This window comes from Salmo salar, chromosome 29 (assembly GCF_965601325.2).
Source record: "Salmo salar chromosome 29, fSalSal1, whole genome shotgun sequence".
Taxonomy (NCBI): Eukaryota; Metazoa; Chordata; class Actinopteri; order Salmoniformes; family Salmonidae; genus Salmo; species Salmo salar.
This window is the reverse complement of record NC_138319.1, coordinates 22,648,337-22,661,667: the sequence shown is the minus strand read 5'-3', so window position 1 is coordinate 22,661,667 and position 13,331 is coordinate 22,648,337. Positions and strand designations below refer to the sequence as shown.

Below are 13,331 nucleotides of genomic sequence, written 5' to 3'. Positions count from 1 at the left end.
ACAGGCGCAAATCACACAGGTGTCTTGTACACCATGAAGAAAAAAATATATATTTGACTGCTGGACTAAATAAATCTTGGTCGACCAACAGCCTATCGACCAAACAATCGACCAGTCGACTAAATGGGGTCAGCCCTAGTGCTATGCCATCTACGAAAATCCTAGTTTTGATACCAAGTTGGTATAAACAGCATTGCCAGTCACTGTTGTGAGGACAGGGGGATAAGCAATGCCATTTTTAATTACCATTATTTTGGCTTTAGGCGGCAGTAATCTGTCTGTTACCATAGCAGCAGAGGGGGAATTGTATGGCCAACTCGACCAATAACTAGGGCGAGACCACCGCCACCCAATCACCACCTAAACAGGGTCTGGTAAACAGGGTCTGCATGTCTTACCAGCTGCTGCTTTCGGGTTGAGGAGGGGAGAAGGAGGGAGGCGGTCATGAACTGGTTATGCTTAGTAATGACTAGTCTCTTTGCTGAGCTGTCTGTGTCAATGCAATAGTGCTGCGTGTGTGCCTGCGTGCCATGCATTAATGATTGCTCAAGCCCTTTGTGTCTGCGTGGGGAGTTGGGTTCAGAACAGTTGTTTATTTTGACTTGGTGAATTACAAAAACTGTAATTGCAATGCAGTTTGTAGACTCTGCCTGTCACGGATTCCCCCGGTACTGCTGCTCTTTCCGTGCACCAGTTCCAGAGGTCTACATCACCGGCCTCTAGGCTTCACTGAACTGTCTAATTACGCACTTGATGGTTCCCATTTCCCCTGATTAGTAATTCTATATATGTGCCCTCTGTTCCCCATTGTCTTGTCGGTTATTGTTCCCATGTCTGTTGGTCTTGTGAGTACCTGTGTTCTGTTGTTTCGTGCTGCGTGTATTGTGTTCTCGTTATTACGTGTCTCGTCCCGTGTATTGTTATTACGGGTCTCGTCCCGTGTATTGTTATTACGGGCCTCGTCCCGTGTATTGTTATTACGTGTCTCGTCCCGTGTATTGTTATTACGGGTCTCGTCCCGTGTATTGTTATTACGGGTCTCGTCCCGTGTATTGTTATTACGGGTCTCGTCCCGTGTATTGTTATTACGGGTCTCGTCCCGTGTATTGTTATTACGGTCTCGTCCCGTGTATTGTTATTACGGTCTCGTCCCGTGCATTGTTATTACGGGTCTCGTCCCGTGTATTGTTATTACGGGTCTCGTCCCGTGTATTGTTATTACGGGTCTCGTCCCGTGTATTGTTATTACGGGTCTCGTAACGTGTATTGTTATTACGGGTCTTGTCCCGTGTATTGTTATTACGGGTCTCGTCCCGTGTATTGTTATTACGGTCTCGTCCCGTGTATTGTTATTACGGTCTCGTCCCGTGCATTGTTATTACGGGTCTCGTCCCGTGTATTGTTATTACGGGTCTCGTCCCGTGTATTGTTATTACGGGTCTCGTCCCGTGTATTGTTATTACGGGTCTCGTAACGTGTATTGTTATTACGGGTCTTGTCCCGTGTATTTATTAGAGGTTTAACCTCGCTCTTTTGTTTGGGTTACATCCCTGTGTTTTTGTATACGTGTTTATTTTGAGCTTCATCCCCGTGCCTTTTCATGGCTGGTTGTATTTTTGGGTTGAGTATTAAAACTCCCCATAACGTATTCCCGCACCTGTCTCCAATCATTTATACAACGTGACACTGCCGACTTGATTTAAATGCTTTATATGTGTGTAGCTAGTCTTATGTACCCAGTAGCCTTTGTCATAATATCTTGAGTATGGTAGAGGGGTATACTGTGGTTGTTGTTATGGTACACATATGGTAATTCTTGACATTATTGTTTTATGCTAAACCAATTTCAAAAACTCCTTAACCTCATTGAGACTCACCTACCCTGGCGGGCCAGTAACCGAAAGGTAGCAGGATCGAATTCCCGAGCTGACAAGGTAAAAAATCTGTCGTTCTGCCCCTGAAAGGCAGTTAACCCGGGTGCTGAGGACGTGGATGTCGATTAAGTCCCGTGTGGCTCAGTTGGTAGAGCATGGTGTTTGCAACGCCAGGGTTGTGGGTTCAATTCCCACGGGGGACCAGTACGGGGAAGAAAAAAAAATGGATGAAATGTATGCATTCACTACTGTAAGTCGCTCTGGATAAGAGCGTCTGCTAAATGACTAAAATGTAATGTAAATGTAAGGCAGCCCCCCACACCTCTTTGATTCAGAGGTTGGGTTAAATGCGGAAGTTGTACAACTGACTAGGTATCCCCTTTTCACATTCCCTATCTCACCATCTCGCCCAGTGCCATCTCTGAAGGAACATGTTCATCAGTTATTTTCTTCGATTTTATGCCCCCCCCCCCCCCCACCCCCTCTTTCTCACACTGCAGAGGGTGAGAGGGCTGTTGTGTAAACCAATCAGATTAGCTCCCCCCTCGTTTGTGGTGGCGCGCTAGAGATGATTGGATGATTGTCCGTGGGCCTCTGGTGGAACAGAGGGCCCCTATCAGGGGTCCGCTATCTGACTTCTGTCTGACATGACTGATGGCTCTTATAAAGAGTGTCTGAGGAGAGGTTTCACTTGATTAACAACCAGTAGTGGTGTGTGGGTGAAATCACTGAGGAAGCCAATCACTGAGGAAGCCAGTAAAAAAGCCATATTACAACCTATGTTGTGATAATAGTGTTGTTTGCTCTAAAACCCATTTGTTCATACACCACCATGATATACAATAAGGCAGTGACAACAAAAAGACAACAGTCACACAGTGGCAGAATAAATTGAACTACACGTACGTTTGTTTCATCACAAAACCGAAGAGCAACATCTGTTCAGTGAAGTCCACAAAGCAAATATTGCATATAACAAACAAAGTTATATTTTGTATTTATTTCACCTTTTTTTAACCAGGTAGGCCAGTTGAGAACAAGTTCTCATTTACAACTGTGACCTGGCCAAGATAAAGCAAAGCAGTGTGACAAAAACAACAACACAGAGTTACACATAAACAAACATACAGTCAATAACACAAAAGAAAGGAAAAATAGAAAAATCTATGTACAGTGTGTACAAATGTAGGAGAGTAGGGAGGTAGGCAATAAATAGGACCTAGAGGCAAAAATAATTACAATTTAGCATTAATACTGGAGTGATAGATGTGCAGATGATGATGTGCAAGTAGAGATACTGGGGTGCAAAAGAGCAAGAGGGTAAGAGGGTAAGTAATAATATGGGGATGAGGTAGTCGGGTGTGCTAATTACAGATTGGCTGTGTACAGGTACAGTGATCGGTAAGCTACTCTGACAGCTGATGCTTGAAGTTAGAGAGGGAGATGTAAGACTCAAGCTTCAGAGATTTTTGCAATTCGTTCCAGTCATTGGCAGCAGAGAACTGTAAGGAAAGGCGGCCAAAGGAAGTGTTGGCTTTGTGGATGACCAGTGCAATATACCTGCTGGAGCACATGCTATGGGTGGGTGTTGCTATGGTGACCAGTGAGCTGAGATAAGGTGGAGCTTTACCTAACAAGTACTTATAGATGACCTGGAGCCAGTGGGTTTGGCGACAAATATGAAGTGAGGGCCAGCCAACGAGAGCATACAGGTCGCAGTGGTGGGATGTATATGGGGCTTTGGTGATAAAACGGATGGTACTGTGATAGACTACATCCAATTTGCTGAGTAGAGCGTTGGGGGCTATTTTGTACTGACATCGCAGAAGTCAAGGGTCGGTAGGATAGTCAGTTTTACGAGGGTATGTTTGGCGGCACGAGTAAAGGAGGCTTTGTTGTGAAATAGGAAGCCGATTCTAGATTTCATTTTGGATTGGAGATGGTTAATGTGAGTCTGGAAGGAGAGTTTACAGTCTAACAAGACACCTAGGTATTTGTAGTTGTCCACATATTCTAAGTCAGGGTGCAGGCAGCAATCGGTTGAAGAGCATGCACTTAGTTTTACTAGCATTTAAAAGCAGTTGAAGGCCACGGAAGGAGTGTTGTATGGCGTTGAAGCTCGTTTGGAGGTTTGTTAGCGCAGTGTCCAAAGAAGGGCCGGATGTATACGATCTCGGACGATATGAAAGAGAGGTCGAATAGGCTAGTAATAGGGGTTGCAACAATTTCTGCAGATCATTTTAGAAAGGGAGGGTCCAGATTGTCTAGCCCAGCTGATTTGTAGGGATCCAGATTTTGCAGTTCTTTCAGAACATCAGCTGTCTGGATTTGGGTGAAGGAGAAGTGCGGGGGGTTGGGCAAGTTGCTGCAGGGGGTGCTGAGCTGTTGGCCGGGTTAGGGGTAGCCAGGTGGAACGCATGGCCAGCCGTGGAAAAATGCTTTTTGAAATTATCGATTATCGTAGATTTATCGGTGGTGACAGTGTTTCCTAGCCTCAGTGCAGTGGGCAGCTGAGAGGAGGTGCTCCATTTCTCCATGGACTTTAGTGTCCCAAAACTTTTTGGAATTAGTGCTACAGGATGCAAATTTTGGTTTGAAAAAGCTAGCCTTAGCTTTCCTAACTGAGTATATTGGTTCCTGACTTCCCTGAAAAGTTGCATATCACGGGGGCTATTCGCTGCTAATGCAGAACGCCACAGGATGTTTTTGTGCTGGTCAAGGGCAGTCAAGTCTGGAGTGAACAAAGGGCTATATATGTTCTTAGTTCTACGTTTTTTGAATGGGGCATGGTTTTTTAAGATGGAGAGGAAAGCACCTTTGAAGAGCAACCATGCATCCTCTACTGACGGGATGAGGTCAATGTCCTTCCAGGATACCCGGGCCAGGTTGATTAGAAAGGCCTGCTCGCTGAAGTGTTTTAGGGAGCGTTTGACCATTGATGAGGGATGGTCGTTTGACCACGGACCCATTACGCATGCAGGCAATGAGGCAGTGATCGCTGAGATCCTGGTTGAAGACAGCAGAGGTGTATTTAGAGGGCTAGTTGGTCAGGATGATATCTAAGAGGGTGCCCATGGTTATGGATTTAGGGTTGTACCTGGTAGGTTCCTTGATAATTTGTGTGAGATTGAGGGCATCTATCTTAGATTGTAGGACGGCCGGGGTGTTAAGCATGTCCCAGTTTAGGTCACCTAACATTATGAACTCTGAAGATAGATGGGGGGGCGATCAATTCACATATGGTGTCCAGGGCACAGCTGGGGGCTGATGGGGGTCTATAAAAAGCGGCAATGGTGAGAGACTTGTTTCTGGAAAGGTGGATTTTTAAAAGTAGAAGCTCGAATTGTTTGATTGCATCTCTGCAGTAGATTGCAACATCGCCCATTTTGGCAGTTCTATCTTGTCGGAATATGTTATAGTTAGGGATTGAAATTTCAGGTTTTTTGGTGGCCTTCCTAAGCCAGGATTCAGACACGGCTAGGACATCCGGGTTGGCGGAGTGTGCTAAAGCAATGAATTAAACAAACTTAGGGAGGAGGCTTCTAATGTTAACATGCATGAAACCAATGCTTTTACGGTTACAGAAGTCAACAAATGAGAGCGCCTGGGGAATGGGAGTGATGCTGGGGGCTGCAGGGCCTGGGTTAACCTCTACATCACCAGAGGAACAGAGGAGGAGTAGGATAAGAGTATGGCTAAAGGCTAAAAGAACTGGTCGTCTAGTGTGTTCGGAACAGAGAGTAAAAAGAGCAGGTTTCTAGGTGCGGAAGAATAGATTCAAGGTATAATGTACAGACAAGGGTATGGTAGGATAGGATATGATATCACCTGCAGCATGGTCAAGCAAGTAATTTTTTTTGACAGTTTACTAAACTACTACTGATTTAGAACCACGGAGTTACCACAAGTTACCGCAAGTTAGCACAAACACAACAGGAGCACTGCCTCTGCTATTCCAGCAACATTTAAACATTTAAACATCATCAAATAAACAAGGCTATATATGATTCGTTTATACACTGAAAACAAACTTAAAGATACCAACAACGATTTTGTCCAATCAATGTTGCTAAATATCGTCTCTGTCTGTCTGTCTGTCTGTCTGTCTGTCTGTCTGTCTGTCTGTCTGTCTGTCTGTCTGTCTAAAATAAAATGTTCTGACTCACTCTACTTGTAGACTAGTTGAACGCCAATGCCATCCACCACAAGTCCAAATCTCCATCAAGGGCTTATTTAGCAAGTTATACTGCAGGACATCAACACAAGAAGACCAAAAACAGACAGGTTTTTCTATAAATTATGTTTTGCTTAGGAAGTGATTTGATTGGTCTGAAGCCAAATCCAAACTGGTCTCTCTTGGGGGGCATTTTTCTGTAACAGGACAACCCACAGTTGAGCTCAGCTCAATGCTGATTGGTAAATTATAATTAATATTTTTAATCAAGAGAGCATCAATCAACCGAATGATACTCTTTTGGTCCAGACAGCATCAGATACATGGGCTACACATACTGAGACAGAGGGACGCTGTTTCCCTTGCTCTAATTATTTCTCCAGTGCGAATTGACTGAAAATTATGAAAACACGGAGAGAGACGAAAGATAAACGATTTTATCATTTGTATTTTTGTACAATTCAAGTTAAACTTTGTGGTTTTAGTTTTACAAGTACTGTTTCCGCTGGTATTTACCTTGTATTGACTAGGAAATTATGTGGTAACAATGGCTACTTTTTGGTTTTTACACAATTGGTCCTCTGTTTTCTCTTTGAGAAAGGCTGTCAGTGGGAGAGAATATTTGACATTTATTAAATGGTTGTAGTCTTTGTTTGTATTCGGATAGTGTCTTAGGGGGTGAGAAAATATTTCAAACTTCTCCAGAGTTGCTATTTGTTTTCAAGTGGCAAAAAGTAGACTGGGCATATTTTGTTGGCACAAGCAGAAATGTACGGTCTTCTTTGTCACTGAACAAATGCAACAGGCTGATTTGAGTTTTTGGTGCTGTTTTATACTTTTCTCTTCAGCCCCAGAGAAGACAAATATCTGACATATTTTGTATTGGCATTTACAGCACATCCAATTTATACACTGAAGCTTCCATGAAGAACTAGCCTAGCGCGGCAGGTAGCCTGGTGGTTAGAGCGTTGGGCCAGTAACCGAAAGGTTGCTAGATCGAATCCCCGAGCTGACAAGGTAAAAATCTGTCGTTTTGCCCTTGAACAAGGCAGTAAACCTACTGTTCCTAGGCCATCATTGTAAATAAGAATTTGTTCTTAACTGACTTGCCTAATTAAATAAACCCTTTTCACCCCTATACCCTTTCACCCTGCATTTGCTAACTTGGGTGACAATATTTTTGTCCTCAGTAATTGTAAATCTAGACATCTCGCTTATCTCGCTTCTTTGAAGAGGCTCTATCCTCCATTCTTCTCTATTCTCCTGTTTAGCCTGCGTTTAGCCTAGATAAAAGGTGGAGACGGCGATCCTATCTATCTCCTGCATCAAAGCCCGGAGCTGAGCCCTCATGTAGAAACCACAGGAATACATTATGCTAATCTACAACACCAGAGCCTCAGAGCTGCCTCAGTAATAAAGCCACCTTGATGTCTACGGAGGCACGTTTTTATGAAACACATCATCATCGTTGTCGTCATCGTCTCCATGGGTCGAGAGGCTGTCTTTAATTTAATCTTGTTTTAGAAGTGCTCTGAACTGAAGGAGGAGGAGTCTGGGTTGCATTTGAAAGAAATGCGACAGGAAATGGAGTGAAGGTGTAGATTGGAACGGAGTGTCTCGTACTGTTCTCATCTGACTCCATCTAGGCACAATTACACTGTCAGAAATGGCGAGGTAACACGTGCAACAGAAGTCTGCAACTGTCAGTCTGATAGCAAAAACAACCAAACACCTGATGATAAACACCTTCAAATAATACATAGCATGATGATGATAACTGTTGAATCCAGTTAATTGATGAGGAACTATCTACAGAAAGGGAAATGTGTTTGAGATCTGATACCACTATGTGACAATAATGAGATCTCTTTAAGATGAATTATGTCTGGCCCTTCTCCAAAGTACAGTTCTCCAAGGTTTAGCTCTGTGGGGGAGCAAACTTGGCCAAAATAAGCCTTATAAGCCCTTTGATCTAGATAGACAGAAGGATTTTACTTGAATGTGATGACACTCACGACAACTCATATCAGTTGTTCTAGGACTCCAGTGAAAGGAATATCAAAAGCATTGTCATTGACAAAGATAAAAGTTAGTCTTAAGTGAATGTAATTTGATAAAACACCCAACAGATGGTTTTAGTTCATGAGCTGGTTCCATTAATCAGTGTGTCGTCCGTCAATATTAATCAGTGTGTCGTCCGTCAATATTAATCAGTGTGTCATCCGTCAATATTAATCAGTGTGTCGTCCATCAATATTAATCAGTGTGTCGTCCGTCAATATTAATCAGTGTGTCGTCCGTCAATATTAATCAGTGTGTCGTCCATCAATATTAATCAGTGTGTCGTCCATCAATATTAATCAGTGTGCCGTCCATCAATATTAATTAGTGTGCCCCCCCGTCAATATTAATCAGTGTGCCCCCCCCCCGTCAATATTAATCAGTGTGCCCCCCCCCCCGTCAATATTAATCAGTGTGCCCTCCGTCAATATTAATCAGTGTGCCCTCCGTCAATATTAATCAGTGTGCCCTCCGTCAATATTAATCAGTGTGCACTCCGTCAATATTAATCAGTGTGCCCCCCCGTCACTATTAATCAGTGTGCCCCCCGTCACTATTAATCAGTGTGCCCTCCGTCAATATTAATCAGTGTGCCCTCCGTCAATATTAATCAGTGTGCCCCCCCCGTCAATATTAATCAGTGTGCCCCCCCCCCCGTCAATATTAATCAGTGTGCCCCCCCCGTCAATATTAATCAGTGTGCCCCCCCCGTCAATATTAATCAGTGTGCCCCCCCGTCAATATTAATCAGTGTGCCCTCCGTCAATATTAATCAGTGTGCCCCCCGTCAATATTAATCAGTGTGCCCTCCGTCAATATTAATCAGTGTGCCCTCCGTCAATATTAATCAGTGTGCCCTCCGTCAATATTAATCAGTGTGCCCCCCCGTCAATATTAATCAGTGTGCCCCCCGTCAATATTAATCAGTGTGCCCCCCCGTCAATATTAATCAGTGTGCCCCCCGTCAATATTAATCAGTGTGCCCCCCCCGTCAATATTAATCAGTGTGCCCCCCCGTCAATATTAATCAGTGTGCCCCCCCGTCAATATTAATCAGTGCCGCCCCCCGTCAATATTAATCAGTGTGCCCCCCTGTCAATATTAATCAGTGTGCCCTCCGTCAATATTAATCAGTGTGTCGTCCGCCTATTTTGTTATATAAAAAAAAAATATATATATATATATCACCTTTATTTAAACAGGTAGGCCAGTTGAGAACAAGTTCTCATTTACAACCGCGACCTGGCCAAGATAAAGCAAAGCAGTGCGACAAAAAAACAACACAGAGTTACACATAGGATAAACAAAAGTACAGTCAATAACACAATAGAAAAATCTATGTACAGTGTGTGTAAATGGAGTAAGGAGGTAAGGCAATAAATAGGCCATAGAAGCGAAGTAATTACAATTTAGCAAATGAACACTGAAGTGATAGATGTGCAGATGATGATGTGCAAGTAGAAATACTGGTGTGCAAAAAAGCAAAAAAAGTAAATGAATACAATATGGGGATGAGGTAGGTAAATTGGGTGGGCTATTTACAGATGGGCTATGTACAACTGCAGCGATCGGTAAGCTGCTCAGATACCTGATGCTTAAAGTTAGTGAGGGAGATATGTGTCCAACTTCAGTGATTTTTACAATTCGTTCCAGTAATTGGCAGCAGAGAACTGGAAGGAAAGGCAGCCAAAGGAGGTGTTGGCTTTGGGGATGACCAGTGAGATATACAGTTGAAGTCGGAAGTTTACATACACTTAGGTTAGAGTCATTCAAACTCGTTTTTCAACCACTCCACAAATTTCTTGTTGACAAACTATGGTTTTGGCAAGTCTGTTTGGACATCTACTTTGTGCATGACACAAGTAATTTTTCCAACAATTGTTTACAGACAGATTATTTCACTTATAATTCAGTGTATCACAATTCCAGTGGCTCAGAAGTTTACATACACTAAGTTGACTGCCTTTAAACAGCTTGGAAAATTCCAGAAAATGATGTCATGGCTTTAGAAGCTTCTGATAGGATAATTGACAACATTTGAGTCAATTGGAGGTGTAGCTGTGGATGAATTTCAAGTCCTACCTTCAAACTCAGGGCCTCTTTGCTTGACATCATTGGCAAATCAAAAGAAATCAGCCAAGACCTCAGAAAAAAATTGTAGACCTCCATAAGTCTGGTTCATCTTTGGGAGCAATTTCCAAACGTCTGAAGGTACCACGTCCATCTGTACAAACAATATTACGCAAGTGTAAACACCATGGGACCACGCAGCCGTCATACCGCTCAGGAAGGAGACGCGTTCTGTCTCCTAGAGATGAACGTACTTTGGTGCGAAAAGTGCAAATCAATCCAGAACAACAGCAAAGGACCTTGTGAAGATGCTGGGGGAAACAGATACAAAAGGATCTATATCCACAGTAAAACGAGTCCTATATCGACATAACCTGAAAGGCCGCTCTCCAAGGAAGAAGCCACTGCTCCAAAACTGCCATAAAAAAGCCAGACTACTTTTTGCAACTACACATGGGGACAAAGATTGTACTTTTTGGAGAAATGTCCTCTGGTCTGATGAAACAAAAATAGAACTGTTTGACCATAATGACCACCGTTATGTTTGGAGGAAAAAGGGGGAAGCTTGCAAGCCGAAGAACACCATCCCAACCGTGAAGCACGGGGGTGGCAGCATCATGTTGTGGGGGTGCTTTGCTACAGGGGAGACTGGTGCATTTCACAAAATAGATGGCATCATGAGGGGGGAAATTATGTGGATATATTGAAGCAGCATCTCAAGACATCAGTCAGGAAGTTAAAGCTTGGTCGCAAATGGGTCTTCCAAATGGACAATGACCCCAAGCATACTTCCAAAGTTGTGGCAAAATCGCTTAAGGACAACAAAGCCAAGTATTGGAGTGGCCATCACAAAGCCCTGACCTCAAACCTATAGAAAATTTGTGGGCAGAACTGAAAAAGCGTGTGCGAGCAAGGAGGCCTGCAAACCTGACTCAGTTACACCAGCTCTGTCAGGAGGAATGGGCCAAAATTCACCCAACTTATTGTGGGAAGCTTGTGGAAGGCTACCCAAAACATTTGACCTAAGTTAAACAATTTAAAGGCAATGCTACCAAATGCTAATTGAGTGTATGTAAACTTCTGACCCACTGGGAATGTGATGAAAGAAATAAAAGTTGAAATTAATCATTCTCTGTACTATTATTCTGACATTTCACATTCTGAAAATAAAGTGGTGATCCTAACTGACCTAAGACAGGGAGTTTTTACTAGGATTAAATGTCAGGAATAGTGAAAAACTGAGTTTAAATGTATTTGGCTATGGTGTATGTAAACTTCCGACATCAACTGTACCTGCTGGAGCGTGTGCCACGGGTCGGTGTTATGGTCACCAGTGAGCTGAGATAAGGCGGAGCTTTACCTAGCAAAGACTTATAGATGACCTGGAGCCAGTGGGTCTGGCGATGAATATGTAGCGAGGGCCAGCCGACGAGAGCATACAGGTGGCAGTGGTGGGTGGTATATGGGGCTTTGGTGACAAAATGGATGGCACTGTGATAGACTGCATCCAGTTTGCTGAGTAGAGTGTTGGAGGCTATTTTGTAAATATCATCGCCGAAGTTGAGGATCGGTAGGATAGTCAGTTTTACGAGGGTAAGTTTGGCAGCGTGAGTGAAGGAGGCTTTGTTGCGAAATAGGAAGCCGATTCTAGATTTAATTTTGGATTGGAGATGCTTAATATGATTCTGGAAGGAGAGCCCACAGTCTAGCCAGACACCTAGGTATTTGTAGTTGTCCACATATTCTAAGTCAGAACCGTCCAGAGTAGTGATGCTAGTCGGGCGGGCGGGTGCGGGCTGCGATCGGCATTTAGTTTTACTCGCATTTAAGAGCAGTTGGAGGCCACGGAGGAGTGTTGGATGGCATTGAAGCTCGTTTGGAGGTTTGTTAACACAGTGTCCAAAGAAGGGCCAGATGTATACAGAATGGTGTCTTCTGCGTAGAGATGGATCAAGGAATCACTCACAGCAAGAGCGTCATCATTGATATAAACAGAGAAAAGAGTTGGCATGAGAATTGAACCCTGTGGTACCCCTATAGAGACTGCCAGAGGTCCGGACAACAGGCCCTCCGATTTGACACACTGACCTCTCTCTATGAAGTAGTTGGTGAACCAGGCGAGGCAGTTATTTGAGAAACCAAGGCTTTTGAGTCTGCCGATAAGAATACGGTGATTGACAGAGTCGACAGCCTTGGCCAGGTCGATGAAGACGGCTGCACAGTACTGTCTTTTATCGATAGGGGTTATGATATCGTTTAGTACCTTGAGCATGGCTGAGGTCCACCCCTGACCATCTCGGAAACCGGATTGCACAGCGGAGAAGGTACGGTGGAATTCGAAATGGTCAGTGATCTGTTTGTTAACTTGGCTTTTGAAGACTTTAGAAAGGCAGGGCAGGATGGATATAGGTCTGTATCACTTTGGGTCTAGAGTGTCACCCCCTTTGAAAAGGGGGATGACCGCGGCAGCTTTCCAATCTTTGGGAATCTCGGACGATACAAAAGAAAGTTTGAACAGACTAGTAATAGGGGTTGCAACAATGCCGGCGGATAATTTTATAAAGTCCAGATTGTCTAGCCCAGCTGATTTGTACGGGTCCAGGTTTTGCTGCTCTTTCTGAACATCTGGATTTGGGTGAAGGAGAAGCTGGGGAGGCTTGGGCAAGTAGCTGTGGGGGGTGCGGAGCTGTTGGCCGGGGTTGGAGTAGCCAGGAGGAAAGCATGGCCATCCGTAGAGAAATGCTTAATGAAATGCTCGAATATCGTGGATTTATCGGTGGTGACAGTGTTTCCTAGCCTCAGTGCAGTGGGCAGCTGAGAGGAGGTGATCTTATTCTCCATTAACTTTACAGTGTCCCAAAACTTTTTGGAGTTAGAGCTACAGGATGCACATTTCTGTTTGAAAAAGCTTGCCTATTAATGGGTGGGTGGGTGTGTATGAGAAGAGGGGAGACTTTACCAGATTGAAGTCTTGTCATTGCAAGGAATATACGATTATTTACGATCGTACCTCGTAAATTATAAACAATGTTCAGCATTATGAATGTTGGAATTGTCCCCATTCAGCACTAATAAGTAAATCACTAATGGACTATTTCAGCCATATGAATGAGTCATTCTTGTACTTGGATATATGATTAAATGTAATGCTA

General features: G+C 43.7%; 1 protein-coding gene across 8 annotated transcripts in view; it reads left to right on the top strand.

Annotated features, from left to right (window-relative positions):
- LOC106590345 (lethal(3)malignant brain tumor-like protein 4) overlaps nt 1-13,331 on the top strand; it is a 143,074-nt gene that overhangs the window by 91,012 nt on the left and 38,731 nt on the right. The gene's annotated exons all lie outside the window — the stretch shown is intronic.